Source organism: Epinephelus lanceolatus, chromosome 3 (genome assembly GCF_041903045.1).
Source record: "Epinephelus lanceolatus isolate andai-2023 chromosome 3, ASM4190304v1, whole genome shotgun sequence".
Lineage (NCBI taxonomy): Eukaryota > Metazoa > Chordata > Actinopteri > Perciformes > Serranidae > Epinephelus > Epinephelus lanceolatus.
Window position 1 is genome coordinate 17,888,519 of NC_135736.1, and position 15,324 is coordinate 17,903,842.

The 15,324-nt window shown below is 41.8% G+C and overlaps 1 protein-coding gene across 3 annotated transcripts in view; it reads right to left on the reverse strand.

The window, feature by feature from the left end:
- The window catches only part of add3a (adducin 3 (gamma) a), a 133,143-nt gene extending 118,096 nt beyond the window's left edge, over positions 1-15,047 (reverse strand). For 2 of the 3 annotated variants that reach the window (XM_078166026.1, XM_033625321.2), the window contains exon 1: positions 14,789-15,047. The gene's annotated coding sequence lies outside the window, so the exon portion shown is untranslated. The remainder of the gene's footprint in view (positions 1-14,788) is intronic. The other variant, XM_078166020.1, reaches the window with a different exon arrangement.
- Between the last annotated feature and the right edge of the window lie 277 nt (positions 15,048-15,324).

Consider the following 15,324-nt stretch of genomic DNA (forward strand, 5'->3'; position numbering starts at 1 on the left):
CCTTGGGGAGTTTGTCTTGTGGATTGAAACTGCCATATTAATGTATGTAAACAAAAAGTAAAGGCCAAGTGTTAATATTGCAAATACATAAACCTTAACATAAAAGAACTACAGTTTCCTGAGCACACACATTTAGAAAATATCCAACACTACTTCTTTGATAGGAGACAAATCCTTCTGGTAACATTAGCACTGCAAGGTCTTTCAGACACACACACGTGTCAATACACACTCACAAACACAGACCCCAGCCCAGCATGAACCTCTCCACCCCAGACAAACTACATGATAATCCAATTTGGATAATTACCAGAGACACAACTTGTTTGGAGGAAAACAACACCACACAGGCTGCGAAAAGAAAAAAAAAAACCCACAGGGATTGTGCAGAGCTGTGGGAAAAACAGACGATGCTTTAACCAAAAGTTCAAAACTGAGACACCTGCTACAACTGAATTTATGTTGGATTAACAAGACCTTCAACAGCAGTTAAATACCTAAAATAATACTAAAATGATCATATCCAGCCCATATGTTTGTATTCACAATACAAAACAAGCAATCCGCAGTCATGTGTACGATGTCGAATGTTGTCTATTGTTCTGATGAGATGACACAATCCCCTGCTTTCTCCCTCAGGTCGATCTGTGTTCAGTGCTGGCAGCCTGCCGCTCTCTACAAAGCCTTTCTGAACAGATCACCCAGACAGCTGTATTAACAGGAAGAGCGCCTTCACTGAGGGATGAGTTCAAGCAGAGTACATGATGTGACTAGCCTAGAAACCGCCCCATTAAACACTCACTTTTGTTTTCATTTGTTTTTATTGTAATAACAATTTGAAAATGTGATATACTATCAATCCAAGCAGGACAAACACTCCTCCTCAGGGAGGTCAGGGGCTGTGCTCAGCTGTGATACAGACACTTTGCTCAAAGGCACCTCAGCTGGGTCAGTGTTTGATGATGAGACACGGGCTGGTAGGTGAGGGACGCAACAGCCCACCATGCTGCCAAATACTGTTGGAAAGAACAATAATTTTGACTGCTGAGTGTTACTGTGACTGATCGTTGTAAAACTTCCTTACATCCATATAAAGTCACAAAGTTAAGATGCCGCAAAGACCTCGTTCAATCACATTACTCAACAGATGTTTTGTTTTTACAGCTCCCATAACTTAAGAAACTGCTTTAGAAAATGAGTCCTACTGTAAGTAGCTGAATGGCTTTTGGACAATCCAAGTAACCAAATAAGTCCAGTGTTAGTCTGAGTCAACCTAATGTTTCTTTAAACATGGACCAGTTGTATTCCAACCCACAAACTGGCAAGGTTAAGCAGCATTCAGTGCAGATGAACTTGAATTGGCCTCCCAAAAAGGAAACCTGCTGCCAGTCCCAGGAATCATGAAATGTAAAATTATCATATGACTGAATATCGATATGGCTGAAAACCACAGACGCAAATAAAAACACTGGACTCAACATTTTGTAAGTTGCCCTCTGTGGCTGTTTTCCTAACCTTGACATCATCTCTAAAAATTCACCCAAACATAAACCATGTTTAAACCTAACAATCACCACCACAATTGTACCTCTGGCACTAAACCGAACCTCTAGCCAAGAAATAACCTAGAATTAACCTTGTCAACAAAGGATCAAATATGGCCCTGCTGATTTTATGCTCTCTCAAAGAAATAGCTCAATATTATTTGCTTTCTTGCAGAAAATTAGATGAGAAGATTGGCACCACTCTGTCTGTACACTAAATATGAAGCTAGAAAGCCAGATGACAGTTAGCTTAGCCAGGCCTGCCTTCAGGGGGGTCAAAGGGTACAGGTTACCCCTGCCCAAGGCCAAGGGAGGCCCATGAAAAGGTCTATGAATCCGTCTTTTACGTATGGAACATCCAATCTGGAACGTCCCATCTACAACAGTTGAGATGCGCCCTTGTTGAGGACTTGGCTCAGATTCTGGAGTTACTCTCTTATCCAAAAGCCTCCTTAAGGAATCTGATCCCATTTGATTCGGCGGTGGGAACCTCTTGCGACCGCATGCCTTTGCTGACGTCGACCCTGGCAGGATTCGAGCACTAGACCTTCCACATGGAAGACAAGTGCTCTAACTACTACACTAGGGAGGCCCATGAAAAGGTCTATGATTGACCTTTAAATTAGATCAGGTACAACAATTTACTTACTGACTTAAATCACCAACATGAAAGGTTTTATGTATTTTTATAAGTAAAAAACGTTTTAATGTGCTGTCTGATACTCCCATACTCAGTCCAGGACAAGTACAAGTACATGTGGAAATATGTTTACTTCGATTATATTCACAGGAAGTATAAAAATGCATAGGGATCCCCCCGAGCCTTATATGTGCCAGTTGGGGGATTTCATTAGCTTTGGAGGAGCTAGATCCAGGCTAGCTGTTTCAACCTGTTAACAGTCTTAATGCTAAGCTAAGCTAAGCTAACCAGCTGGCTCCAGCTTCATATTTAACTGACATATTATGAAAGTGGTATGAATCTTCTCATCAAGTTCTTATAAAGAAAGAAAATAAGCATTATTTATCTCTTTAATGGCCTCTGAAGTTCAGACGTAGTTGTGATTTCTCTGCGTCTGGCTGTGAAATCCTGCAATTCCTAAATTTATCACCTGTAAGCACATCTATTAGTCTAGACCAGCCTGGGCTCGCACTGCAAGTAATGCTAATGATGATATGCACTTAAAAAAACAGATGGTGATGTTCCCAAACTCTGTGATTTACAGGCAAAATGTCATCATCACAATTACAACCCAGCTTCTCATTAAAGATCCTTTTCTTTAGTTCATGCTGAAAACATTTTGGACTTGAAAAACCAGTAACACACCCAGTAACAAATACTCAGTAACACACACAAACACACACACCACAAGCGTATTTGTCATCTTTTCCCCTTATTGTCATGTCCCAGAGGCCATGAAACACATTTTTTCCGGAACACCAGAGTGGGGCTCAAACTGATGACATCATCTCTAGGACACACCACCACAGTCCCTTTGACCACAAGATGAATGACATCACTCGTCCAACTTATAAACAACAACTCTTGTTGGCCCATAAAGGGCGCAGAAACACGGTGATATCACATGGCCTTGTGTTTGTCTAACTTCCCACCCGGAGCATATCAGTGACCGTCCTGGAAGGACAGAACAAAAGATGGGTCCTATCCAGTGATTTCCTCTGCTGAGGTAAAGGAAATACAGCCTTCCCATACTTCCCATCCTGCGACAAGAGCCCAAGACATGTGACACAACACCACGTACATCTGACAGGGTATCTCTCCCCGACTCCGACCAGATACATCCTTAGTGGAAAATCTGTGAGTTTGTGTGTGTGTGTGTGTGTGTGTGTGTGTGTGTGTAGGCAGGGATCCCTCATGAGGGGGAACCGATAAGGCTGAAAGTGTATTTGTCATGAGAATCTGTTTTGAAATGCTTAAAAGGAAATGCATACACTTTGTATTTGTTGTTTTGATAAACTTCCCGAGAAGTGTTGCAAATTGCAATGATTAATCGTTTAGTTAATTGCACAATATGAATGGTGGTTTGAGAATTTAAATTCTATTTCAGTGTGATGAAAATTATATTATGAATTTCTTTTATCCACTACTCTACCTGACACTAGGGGATGATGTTTCAAATACCTAAAATCTGTTTTGTTTTCAGCCCATTTTCATAGCCTGACAAATGCAGTTTTTTCTCACAGTATGTATTAATGTTAGGGTGGGTCCTTTCTTTGAAGGAAGGGTTGCGTTGCCATCTGAATGCACAGGATGTAATGCAACATCGCTCCTTGAGTAACTGAAACTGGTAACAGACAGGGAACACTGGGTGTGACATGATGCAATCTGCTATCAGATGATCAGTTTGTTCACTTCTGCTCGGCCTCAGCAGGTTCTCCCCTGCAAGCACTGAGAAAGTAATAAAAACCCTGAGCTAGAGAGGATGAGTGGCAGCTGGCGGGAGTTGAGACAGATGGAGCGGCTCTGTGCTGTACCTGTGCTGCACACAACACGCACATACATAAATGTGCATTTTTCATCCTTCTGACAATAAATTCTGGAGGAATGATGAATTAAAAGTGTAAAAATTGGGCTTAAACAACTTGAAACCTCAGTTTTTCCTGTGCATATAAACAAACACACCAACAGATTATCTATCTGTAGGAAGAGAAACATTTACAGTGCACAAAAAACATGCAGTAAATTCAAACAAATCTAAAGGGAGCACGTTTTGTTGCACATCAAATTGTTAACACTACAAACACATGTCAATTTGTGTACTGTGCACACAAACAAACACAAACTGAAGGAGCGCACAGACTCACAGGCTGCTCGTGATGCCCAAAGGGGGGCTACTGAACAGAATGCAACATGCGTCACTGATGACATGCGTTTGCCCTCTAGCAGAGGAGAAGCTCAGCAACGTCAACAGGAACACGGTGTAAAGACACACTGCTCCTGTACCAACAGTACAGTGGTTTGCAGAAACATTGACCTGGATACGAGGCCAAGCACCAGTGGACACAGTAGATCATAAAGAGTTTTTACCTTGTTTATAATAAGGATCTGATCAATTACAAAGTCCAGCAGATGAACTCCTGATGCTGTAGTATTATGGACTCAAGGGCGCTGTGAGGAGGGAAGAGGTGATGGTGATTAGAGCAGCCCACGCCTGGAGGGAGTCCCCTGTCTTTTAATTAAGCGTCTTAAAGGTTGTCCACTTTGTTAATGGTTTTAATGGTGTCTTCAAGTGTATGAGCCTCACGCTATGTCAGGAAACCTGCAGCAGCTTATCAGGGATGTCAAGGTTATGAGTTTATGATGTCCTGTACTTTGAAAGTCATGCCAGAGTGCATTACTACAGCTGGCCCTGACATGCTCATTCTGCATCAGTGTATCAAGTAATCAGCACTATTGTAATAATCACACCTGTGCACACTGTTTGGGTGTAAAACAGCTTCGATGTGAGTGAAATATCAAGCAGAACAACCATGTTTCACTGTCTCTGAGTGTGTTTGTTTGCACCTCTGACCAAACCCACGGGTGCTGTCATAGTGTACTGACATACCCTGGGGTAGGAATGCACACGATGAGTTGCCACACTTGCTAGTCAGCACCAGAAAAACTAACCGGCTACTAGGCGAGTACTGTGTCACTTTTAAACATGTGACACAAAGAAGAGCTGCTTTTTATTTAACATTTTAACAAACCATATATGTTGTAACTCCTTCAAAACAAACACACTATGACCCATAGAGTATTGTCTGCATGGTGTCCCGAGTGGTATTTCTGGTCACGTATGCAGGGATGAGAGGTCATATTAACAAATGTAACTCCATAAACACACACAAGGGCAACACAACTATTTGTGACCCAGCAGGAGAGGAAATAAATGAACCGCAGATTAGCACCATGGTGGTCCTCCGGATCTAGTGTCACCACACACATAGCTCACACTCCACAAACAGCACCACTATACCAGTGATGCAGGCTACTGTACCTTTAAATACAACCTATCACTATGGTCAGCTCGGTCAATGTGCTAAAAAAACACACACATGTAAGACACAGCTGACTGACAAGTGATGTATGGGAGGCACAAATACAGAAACACCAACAGTAACCTGTGCCTCATAAACGTCAACACTGTTCTGTGAGCTGACATTTGGCTTCATGTCACGTCTCGTCACGCCCTGCTGCACCACACATACAAATAAAGAGCACTGAATCAATTAAAACCATAACGAAGGACAACAAATAACTGCCAAAACTCAACATGAAGACCACACTGGGCAGTGCTGACACAGCGTTTTAGTTCAGTGGCAGCGGAGAGGAGACACATCATTTAGTACACAAGCTGACCCAGTTAGAGACGAGACAACAGAGGAGGACAGCACAGTACAGCTAAACTCAGTGCTGCCAACCATGATTTGTCACCGTGTGTGATGTGACAATACCACGGTGTGTGTGTGTGTATTTGTGTGTGTGTGTGTCCACAAACAGGAACCGAAGCATGGGTGTGCCTGCTGAAACAGATGTGGTAAACATAGCTGTTTGGTCAGAGGCAATAAAGCATGTTTCCTGGACGCATGAGGCCAAAAAGAGTTCAAATATGCACTTAGAAAAACACATAGATTTAATTTACTGGATTCAATTGTGGTTTCCACTAGATCCCTGTGTTCCCCAAGTTGAATAAGCTTACATGAATGAAGACCTGCAGCATTACTATTACTATTTTACAGCAAAAATGCCAAAGATTTAATGGTTTCAAGTTCTCAAATTTGCTGCTTTTCTTGGGTTAACATTGTAGTAAATTGAATATTTATTGATTTTGGACTGTTGGTCAAACGAAACAAGACATTTAATGATGTCATCTTGTGTTCTAGGTTACCGTTATGGGCGTTTTCCACTGTTTTCTAAAGTTATAGCCCAAAAGATTGAATCAATGAATCAATTATGAAAAAAATCACTAGTTGCTGCCCTAAAATAATATAAATGTTTAGCCATTTAGCTTTTACAGCTCATCCACAAGACTGTCTGTCAGCTGGACAATAAATTACTGATATCATGAATCTTTACCAACTGAAAATTGAGTCATAGTGCAATTTACAGCAGTAAAATAAATGTATATTAAGTGACAGTAGCGACAACAACCACTGATATTTACGAAGAAGTTCGACCAGCTAATCGGCTAACAGTTGCCTGTCTTTAATCGGTCAAAAAGCAAATACATGTACTAATGCTTGGTACTGAGGTTAAACCTGATGTAGATTTTAGGTGATATCATTCAGCTGTTTCACTGCCACAATACCTCAGTCAAACAACAACAACCACTAAATGCATCCACATTCAAATACAGTGGTTAAACATGACATAAACCAATGCTGTGTTCAGGAATCCCCAAATTAACCAGCTGGTGGTCATCTAACCGAGACAGTAACCGGTGCAACAAGTGCAATAGCATTTTATTTCGTCACCCAGAATGCTTTTCACCTACACAGTACATGACATCAACATGCTGTGTTAATGGTTGGTAAGAATTTAAAATCCAGTGTCCTTTTAGAAAACACATTGCAACCAGTGAGAGTAATTACACAGAAGGTCAGTTACGGAGTGATATATCGTTCTATACAATGATGACAGAATGAACAAAAGCAGGGCCGACTGAGCTGAATGTCACCACTGGATTCAGGGCTGAGACTGTGTGAGGTTTTATGTGTGTGTGTGTGTGTGTGTGTGTGTGTGTGTGTGTATGTGTGTGTGTATATAAGAGTTATGTTGCTCTGTAGGACTTTTATAGCAGGGTAATAAAACAGCAGAGAAACATGGCTCAATAGAGAGAAGAGAGGAGAAGAGGAAGAAAAACACCAGGCAATATCATGGATTCAGATTTGGTGCACTCGCGCGCGCGCGCACACACACACACACACACACACACAAACACATTGTACACATGTGCAATTTGAGCTTTCCATCACAATCAGAAATAGAGACAGTGCATCCTCTCCAGATCCCCACACAGCGAGGGGATCAACACCCGTAATGAAGGCATCCATACAAGCTCCTCACGTGGCCGAGATCACAAACACACACACACTGAGCCATACTGAACCTCACATGAATGGATTCACCCTGGTTAATGAATACAAACCCTAATGGCTGTACATCACTGTACATTCTAGTATTTCTTTCCTTTGCCAGTAAATATGCAAAATGACAGTCAGTTAATTGAGTCGATTAAGTGACCTGGAAGATTCCTAATCTCCATATTAATGCGGACCCTCGGGGCAGAGTAATGGGCGAGGTGCCCACCCCCCCTTCCTCCACAAACAGTGGCTGCACACTCACTCACATGACTGGCGAGCAGCCCAGGCAAAGCAGCATACCAAGTCAGTGCCATTCTCTGCTCACAATGGCAGCTTTTCATTTGTCATCAACAATAAAATCGACAATTAAGATTGATGGTTAAATAAGGATCCAAGACTTTATGGATCTCATATCACACAGGAAGAATTCAGCGATTGTCCTGGTTGATAAAATCATAACAAGTTTACAAACTCAACAACTGGATAACGACAGTAAAACATCAAATATTAGGTCTCATTGTTCATGATGAACACTCCAGATGATTCAAAGTCCAATCGTCTTGTGGAGTCGACATTCCCATGTCAGCCTCAAGCTTCCATGATCTCAAATGCTTGACCCACAAAGAGACACTTTAATAAGGTGACGACCACGGGGATCAAAGGAGCCGTTGTCTGCTTCAAAAGCTCATTTAGCCCCAAACTTGGCACCTCCTCTTCTCCCATGGTCGGAGGCTGACCTCGTTACTGTGGTTACGCCACTCTAATATCTATGCAAACGCTTTCTCGCTGTGCTGGGAAGACCCACTGCTGACCGGAGTTGACGCCCTGCCAGGGACTGCCCCCTCACACACAAACATAGAGCGGCCTGTGTAAACATAAACATCTTATGTACCTGATGCTAAATAAACACTTGTATATCAACACACATGCAAACACATGCATATCCAAAGTGATGGCATATGGATGCACGTGTGGAAGTACACACGTCCTCCGAGCTGGACAGAAATCAGCTGTGCTCCACGTCAGGCCGGATGCTTTCAGTAATTCATCCACCCACAAGTGTATAATAAGGTTATTCTAACCCCGCCCCGCTGGGACCTTTGGCTTTGGCGACCAAACAACTGTGGAATCTAAACACTCGGCCCACACATGCAACACTTCAAACAACACCCTGACTGTGGGTGCACAATAGTATGAAATAAGAGACTGACTCCTTCAGAGCATTAAAAATAAAACACTGCAGATCAGGAGTGCAGCTTGGCGCGAGTTTATCAAGATCACCCACATCCTGAAAGAATCAGTATCTCAACCAGAGCTGATCCAACTACACAAACAAGCGTAAACAGCAACCATGCATGTCCGCATATATCAACAAAATCATCTAAAATGGTGCTTTTTTTCTACATTTTTCATTTAAAAAAGGGTCTGTTCACATCTGCTTTAAAAATGGCAAAATTTTGCACTGAAATTAATTAAATTCCATAAAATCGCTCATGGGGGTGAAGGAAATCTGCACTCAGCTCAACTGCATTTAAACCTTTACGTGCAAATTTGCGCCATTAAGCAAAAGTGAGCCATTTTGACAGTGTTGCCCCCTTAAAGGGACAGTGAAAGGAAGCTATTGAAGCTCATTAGCTGTGTTGTACCGTCCAGTTTTTGTTAACCTCCTCTGACAGAGTATAATCTGCTCCACAACAAAAGAGGAATGGTTTTCAGACAACAGACCTTTTTCACAGCAGCCATTTTGACATGTCATAGTAGGAAAAGAACAGGTGTATAATCACACTAATGATGGCTGCATTCCTGGTATTGTCCATGCTGGCTCACTGGAACACCTTCCTGGGACACTTAATGAGCTATCGTTGATGTTACAGTTTCACCTGTGCTTTTCCTACTATGATATGTCCAATGTCTGAACAAACTCTGCACAGATATTGTCCAATTAGCAAACTAGCTAACAAACTAGCTACATGTTAACTACCGAGCGGTTAGAAAATCTTTGGTTCAGAGAGCTTTTGTCCCTCTTTACTGAATGAAATTATTACATGACAATCTGGAAAACGCCAGGGGAGAGTGAACCGCACAATAGAGAGAAAAGCGAAAGAAGCTCAAAGCGCTAGTGCTAGCATTTTCACTGTCTAGCGTGTTAGCTCGCCAGCTACAGCCTTTAAACCTTTAAGTTTAAAGAAACAGTTGGACACTTTGGGAAATACCTGATACGATACGATACGATAAGATAAGATACACCTTTATTGATCCCACAATTGAGGATCACCGTCTTGCCTCCCAATCAATTCCATACCCCTCTCTTACTCAGGTTTCCATTAAAATGTAGAGCAAACAAACCAAATTTTTAAGAAATGTGTAAAAGAAAATGCAAATTTTACGTGCTTTTCTGTCCACTACGGTTATGTGAATATTGGGAGTTGGTTCACTGAGACAAAAACAGACAAAGAGAGCTTGTAGTGGCCCATGCAGTGATGGTAACTATAACTCATCATTTATTTGCTGAATCCAACACTTTGTTGCATTTACCTTTTATCAGTACACCAACGTTTTCACCCTCAAGAGTAAAAACTCTTGTAATATTTGATGATTTCTTTTAATTTTTGGTGTTTCTTTTAATTTTTGGTGAAACACACCCTCTGAGTGTGATATCAATCTTGTCCTCTGACTCTCAGAAGCAAGGCAAATGAGCATATTTCCTAAAATGTCGAACTATTCCTTTAAAGCACTGTATAGTATTGTTGTGTAATAATATGGCCAATAAAATGTTATCCCCATTATGTTTTTCCTCTGGTTTCATTGGGCGGAACGGACACGTACACACGAGCTCAGATGCTCAGGCATGGTGTCGTCTATAAGCCTGTCCAACTCAGTCTGACCAAACCCAGAGCTACACACTGAAACAAGCCAAATGAATGACAGATGAAGTCAAAACCCAGAGAGAGAAGAAAATCCAAGATAATAAAATGAAGCCTTCTTACGCACAAACACACATGTCCCCTAACAAAGGAAAAACATTGGAGTCCAAGACTCAATCACTTTGCAGTGTGGAGGGAGAGTGGAGCCACATGTTTTTGATAAGTCCTCTAGCAGAGCAGGGTGAGGTAATGATGAAGTCATCTATGTCCTCTGGACAGGTTCAAATTCACTGGGCCGTGTGCATTTTAAATGGCTTCAGGCTCACTAACACACACACACACACACACACACACACACACACACTTTTTTTTTTCTTTTCTGGGGTGCGACGCAGTAAAAAGAATACTGCGCAAAAACTTTTATTGAAGTTTGCAGTAGGTATCAAGACCAGATAATAACTGAAGAAGCTGTACCATGTATGCACCTCATCTTCTCCACACCTGTCACTCATAAAGGACAAAAAAAGAACTGCATTCATCAAATATTTTCTGCCTCCACGCTCTTCAGTTCCTGTTTCCACCAAAACACTCCCAAGCAATCAAGTCTTACTATGGACACACCTCATTAACAGTCCCTGTAGACTGCGCCCACTCAACCGGTCACTGCCACACTGTTATTAATCTGTGAGGCTGTCTGTCCATTCCCCCGCCACGGTGGATGCTGAACTTCCTGTGTCTCTGCGTGGATCTTAAGATTTGCCGAGCTGCCTGGGGTTATTATAAAGCCATTCATTAGGGCAGAGAAAATAAACAAGAGCGAGCAGCTCAGACAGAGCGACTGCTGCAGATGTGTTGAGACAAAAGATTTCCCTCAGCTTAGCACTGTCAATGTTATTCTATGAGTACCGTAGAGATAATCACTATAAGCCTAGGCTACAAATACAATATGGACATGGAGAACACCACCTCCTCATTGGCTGGTGTATTATTTTGAGACAGCTGCACGGCTCTCATGTACTCATCACTATTGTCAATACACCCAAATGTCCCATAACCAACACAAATAACACCACAGTTTAATTAAATCACTAGTGTCACAAACACATTCTTTAGCAAGCTAGTGACACACCTCCTCCTCTAAAGCAGTTGTGCGACACAGTTTTATAGATGCTGAGTGTGTTGGAAAACCATGTGGGCAGAGCAACTAAACTGCATGACATTTAAGTATTTATCCATATGGAGTGAGAGACTGGCTTTAAAGAGGGAACATCACCTAAAGTAAGAATTCCAATTTGTTATTTCCATGGCCTTAAAAAAGTTCAATCAGTATTAGTTAACATGAGCTACTTTCTCTCAAAGCCAGAAACCAGAGAAGTGAGTCTGAAACTTGTGAAGTTTCAGGGTATGAAGTTTCACAATGAAAGCGAGACTGATTTTGCAAATGAATTAATGAAATGACTGATTTTGCAATTACTGTGTCTAACTAGTGTATATATCTTCAAACATTGCATTTACGGTTAAAAATTACAACAGAAATAAACAAGTTTGCCGGGTGCTCTCAGTGGCACCTGTAAAATCTGTCCCAAATCATTGTCTTTGGAGCAGTTCCAGACTTTATACTTGATGACATCACAAATTTGAGTTTTAGCACTCAAACACAATTTTTGGAGTTGTTCATTCCATCTACTATTTTTGAACTGTCTTGAATCATAAGAATAACGTGAATTAATTTTGAAAATGGGTGTAATTCCCCTTTAAAGGCTTTAAAGGAAGCCAAGTGTACTCAAACAAAATAACACACATTTGTGGAGAAAATGGAGATGAGTGTAATTAAATGGCTTCAAAACAGTTGGACTAATGAGGGAATCTGATGGACGTGTAATGAGCAGTTTCAAGCTGCGTAAAGACAAAATTATCAGCAATTATTTAGAAAAAGGTTGGAATCAAATTATAGAGACATGACGGTGTAATTAGATTTTGCAGAATTGATGCTTAATAAGTTTTCATATTAAAAGCAACTTTCATTTCAAGCTTCATAAGTGGGTAATATGCCTCTACTTGACTCAGCTAAGACTGGCTAGAAGCCTCACTGTCTTGCCTCCCTTAAGTCCCAAGCAACTGCAATATTCATGAGAAGCTCGCGAAACACTGCAAAATAGAGTTTACATCAAAGAGGATGTGCGGAGGTGAAGGAAAAATAAATATGGGGTATGTTTGCATAGTCTATCTATTCCGTCATTGGCTCTGGGTTAAATATCTCACTTGTAGAAGCTCCCTGAAGGGTTCTGAACGGGCCCCCCCTCTATCAGAGTCCATCAGAGAACGAGGGGAATACCGTTTTAGATTTCAGCTCCATATGGTGAACATTCACAGCTTTTCAGAGGGCTCTGCTGAGCAAAATAAAAGAAGGGGAAAAAAAGAAACAAAAATGAAAAATTAAGTATGTCAGAGCTCAGGCCATTTGGAGACAATTATCATATTTGTCTGGGTCCTTTTTAAGTTCAGATGGCCAGACTTTGGTGTGGAAATGGATATCCTCAGTGAGTCATTACAGGTCAAGAAATATCTAGAGCCAGAGGTGTTAAGGAGGCGCTTGCTGGTAATTTGCAATATGAGGAGGGAGGAGAGGGATGGCAATGGGGCTGCATGCAAACCCGTGGTAAGTGAGAGTCACTATTACTCTGAATAAACACGTTAACACTTATACCTGAGGTGTCTTATCTGCAGGCGAAAGGTCATCGAACAGAGGGTGAAAAGACAGCACCACCAGGTAACCTCTTTAACTTGGCAAAAGCTTTAATCAATAGTAGAATATATTGTATTATTTTCTCCTGCCATACTTTGTTTTTAATCTAAACATGCAGGCACTGTTAACAGATTCCCCTGCCAATTTAACGTAGCACAGTCACCACTCCATGACTCCTCACAGTGGCGCTTATCAAATGAATGAAGGCAAAGTAAACAGACGTTAACTTGCTTGTGAAAAGGAAACTCACAGGGGGGAATGGCATACAGTAAGGACAGCGGGGGAAAACAAATCAGAGAGGCATAACCATCTTTCAAGTCGAAAGTCTGGGCCCACTTTGGCTTTCAGAATACAGATGGGATAAACAAAATCGATAAAGTCTACGAGATGTGCAAGAGCTGTCTAATGAAAGCAAAGTACATGGGCAACACAGCGAACATGCATAACCACCCGATTTGTCTTCACCCTGATCTTGTCATGGAGAAAATAGCTAACGCTACCACAACGTCAGACTACAAAAAGCAAAGCTTCCTTTCATGTACCCAAGGGTTACTAGTTTGGTGTGTTGATTTAAGCTTTAGGCGACTGTGGCTCAGAGTTAAAGTGGATCGTCTACTAATCAGAAGATCGGCGGTTTGATTACTGCCTCCTCCAGTCTGCATGTTGAAGTATCCTTGGGCAAGACGCTGAACCCCATATTGCTCCCGCTGTGTGTGAGTGCATGTGAATGGTTACTGAGTAGCAGGTGGCACCTTGTATGGTAGCCTCTGCCATCATTGTGTGAATGTGACTCAGTAGTGTTAAAGCGCTTTGAGTGGTCAGAAGACCAGAAAGACGCTGTACAAGTGCAGTCCACTTTTTCCTCAGAATAATGTGATGAATATGCTATACACAGGTTTAAAAAATCTACATGTCGAGGCTTTAGAGAGGTTTTCTTAATCACTATGTATCCCATTAACATTTGTGAAAATGGTATGCTAGTGTGCTTACTTCTCACTTTAACACCACAAGTTAGTACATACCTTGTGGTATCAATATAAAGGCTGGAAATGTAGTGAGTGAATCAGTGTGAGCTGCAGGAGGTGCTGTACTTTCACTGACCCTGACCTTTGACCTCCCTCCATAATAAAGAGCACTGCAAAACCTGGGCATATTAGAAATAGCTATATGTGCCGTCAAACCTGAAATATATATATACACACCTATAATAGAATATGGCAGCTACATTAAACACACCTACAGAACTTTCTGCAGTGTGCCTAAATATCAAACACAAGAGCAACTCATGCAGTAGGATATTTAGTAAACAAGGTAGTAAACAAGGTAGTCTAACGGCTGATTGGATAACTAAGTGTGGACAAGGCTGCACATTGTCACCAGATGCTGGACAAACATCTTAAAGTTAATGGACATAAACTTGTGTCACAGCCAGTAACACCAGTAAACATCTTTAGACAGGCACTGCAAGGATATACAACTACGAAACAACGCATACCGCCCGTGTTATTCTATCAAAATTATCTAATATATGAATCAAATCATCCACAGACCTTATGTGTGTCTCACCGCTGTCCCCCGGGTCAGCAGCTGACAGTCGACCTGCACCAATACGAGTGTCCCCGGGACTGTTCTGACGCTGTTTCCACGGTTTGAATTCAATGGGTGAGCACGACGTGTCCGAGCACTTTCACTGACGCTCAATCAACACGCTGCAGTTAACCCGCTCCCTGCAGGCTGAGCAGGCAGCACACACATGCTGTGGAGATCTAGTAAGCCGGCTAAAGCGGAAACGCTGGCTCACAATGTGGCAGGAAGTGGAACGTCATTCACTTCAACGGGCGCATTTTTTCGCGATTCCCTTGCTTGAGATGGCGCGCACGTGACTCAGCCGGGCCTGTTGTTGATGTATATTATTAATGTGTGTCCCAGTTTAGACAGAAAGAGCGTAGACTGTCTTCTTCAGCAGACCCAGCAAGGGACATGTGTCATTATACAGGTTTTTAACTGGTGTAAATCTATCTCGAAGTATATTTTGATTTACAATTTAAAGGCTACACTTGACACTCTATCATTTACTTAATGCTGC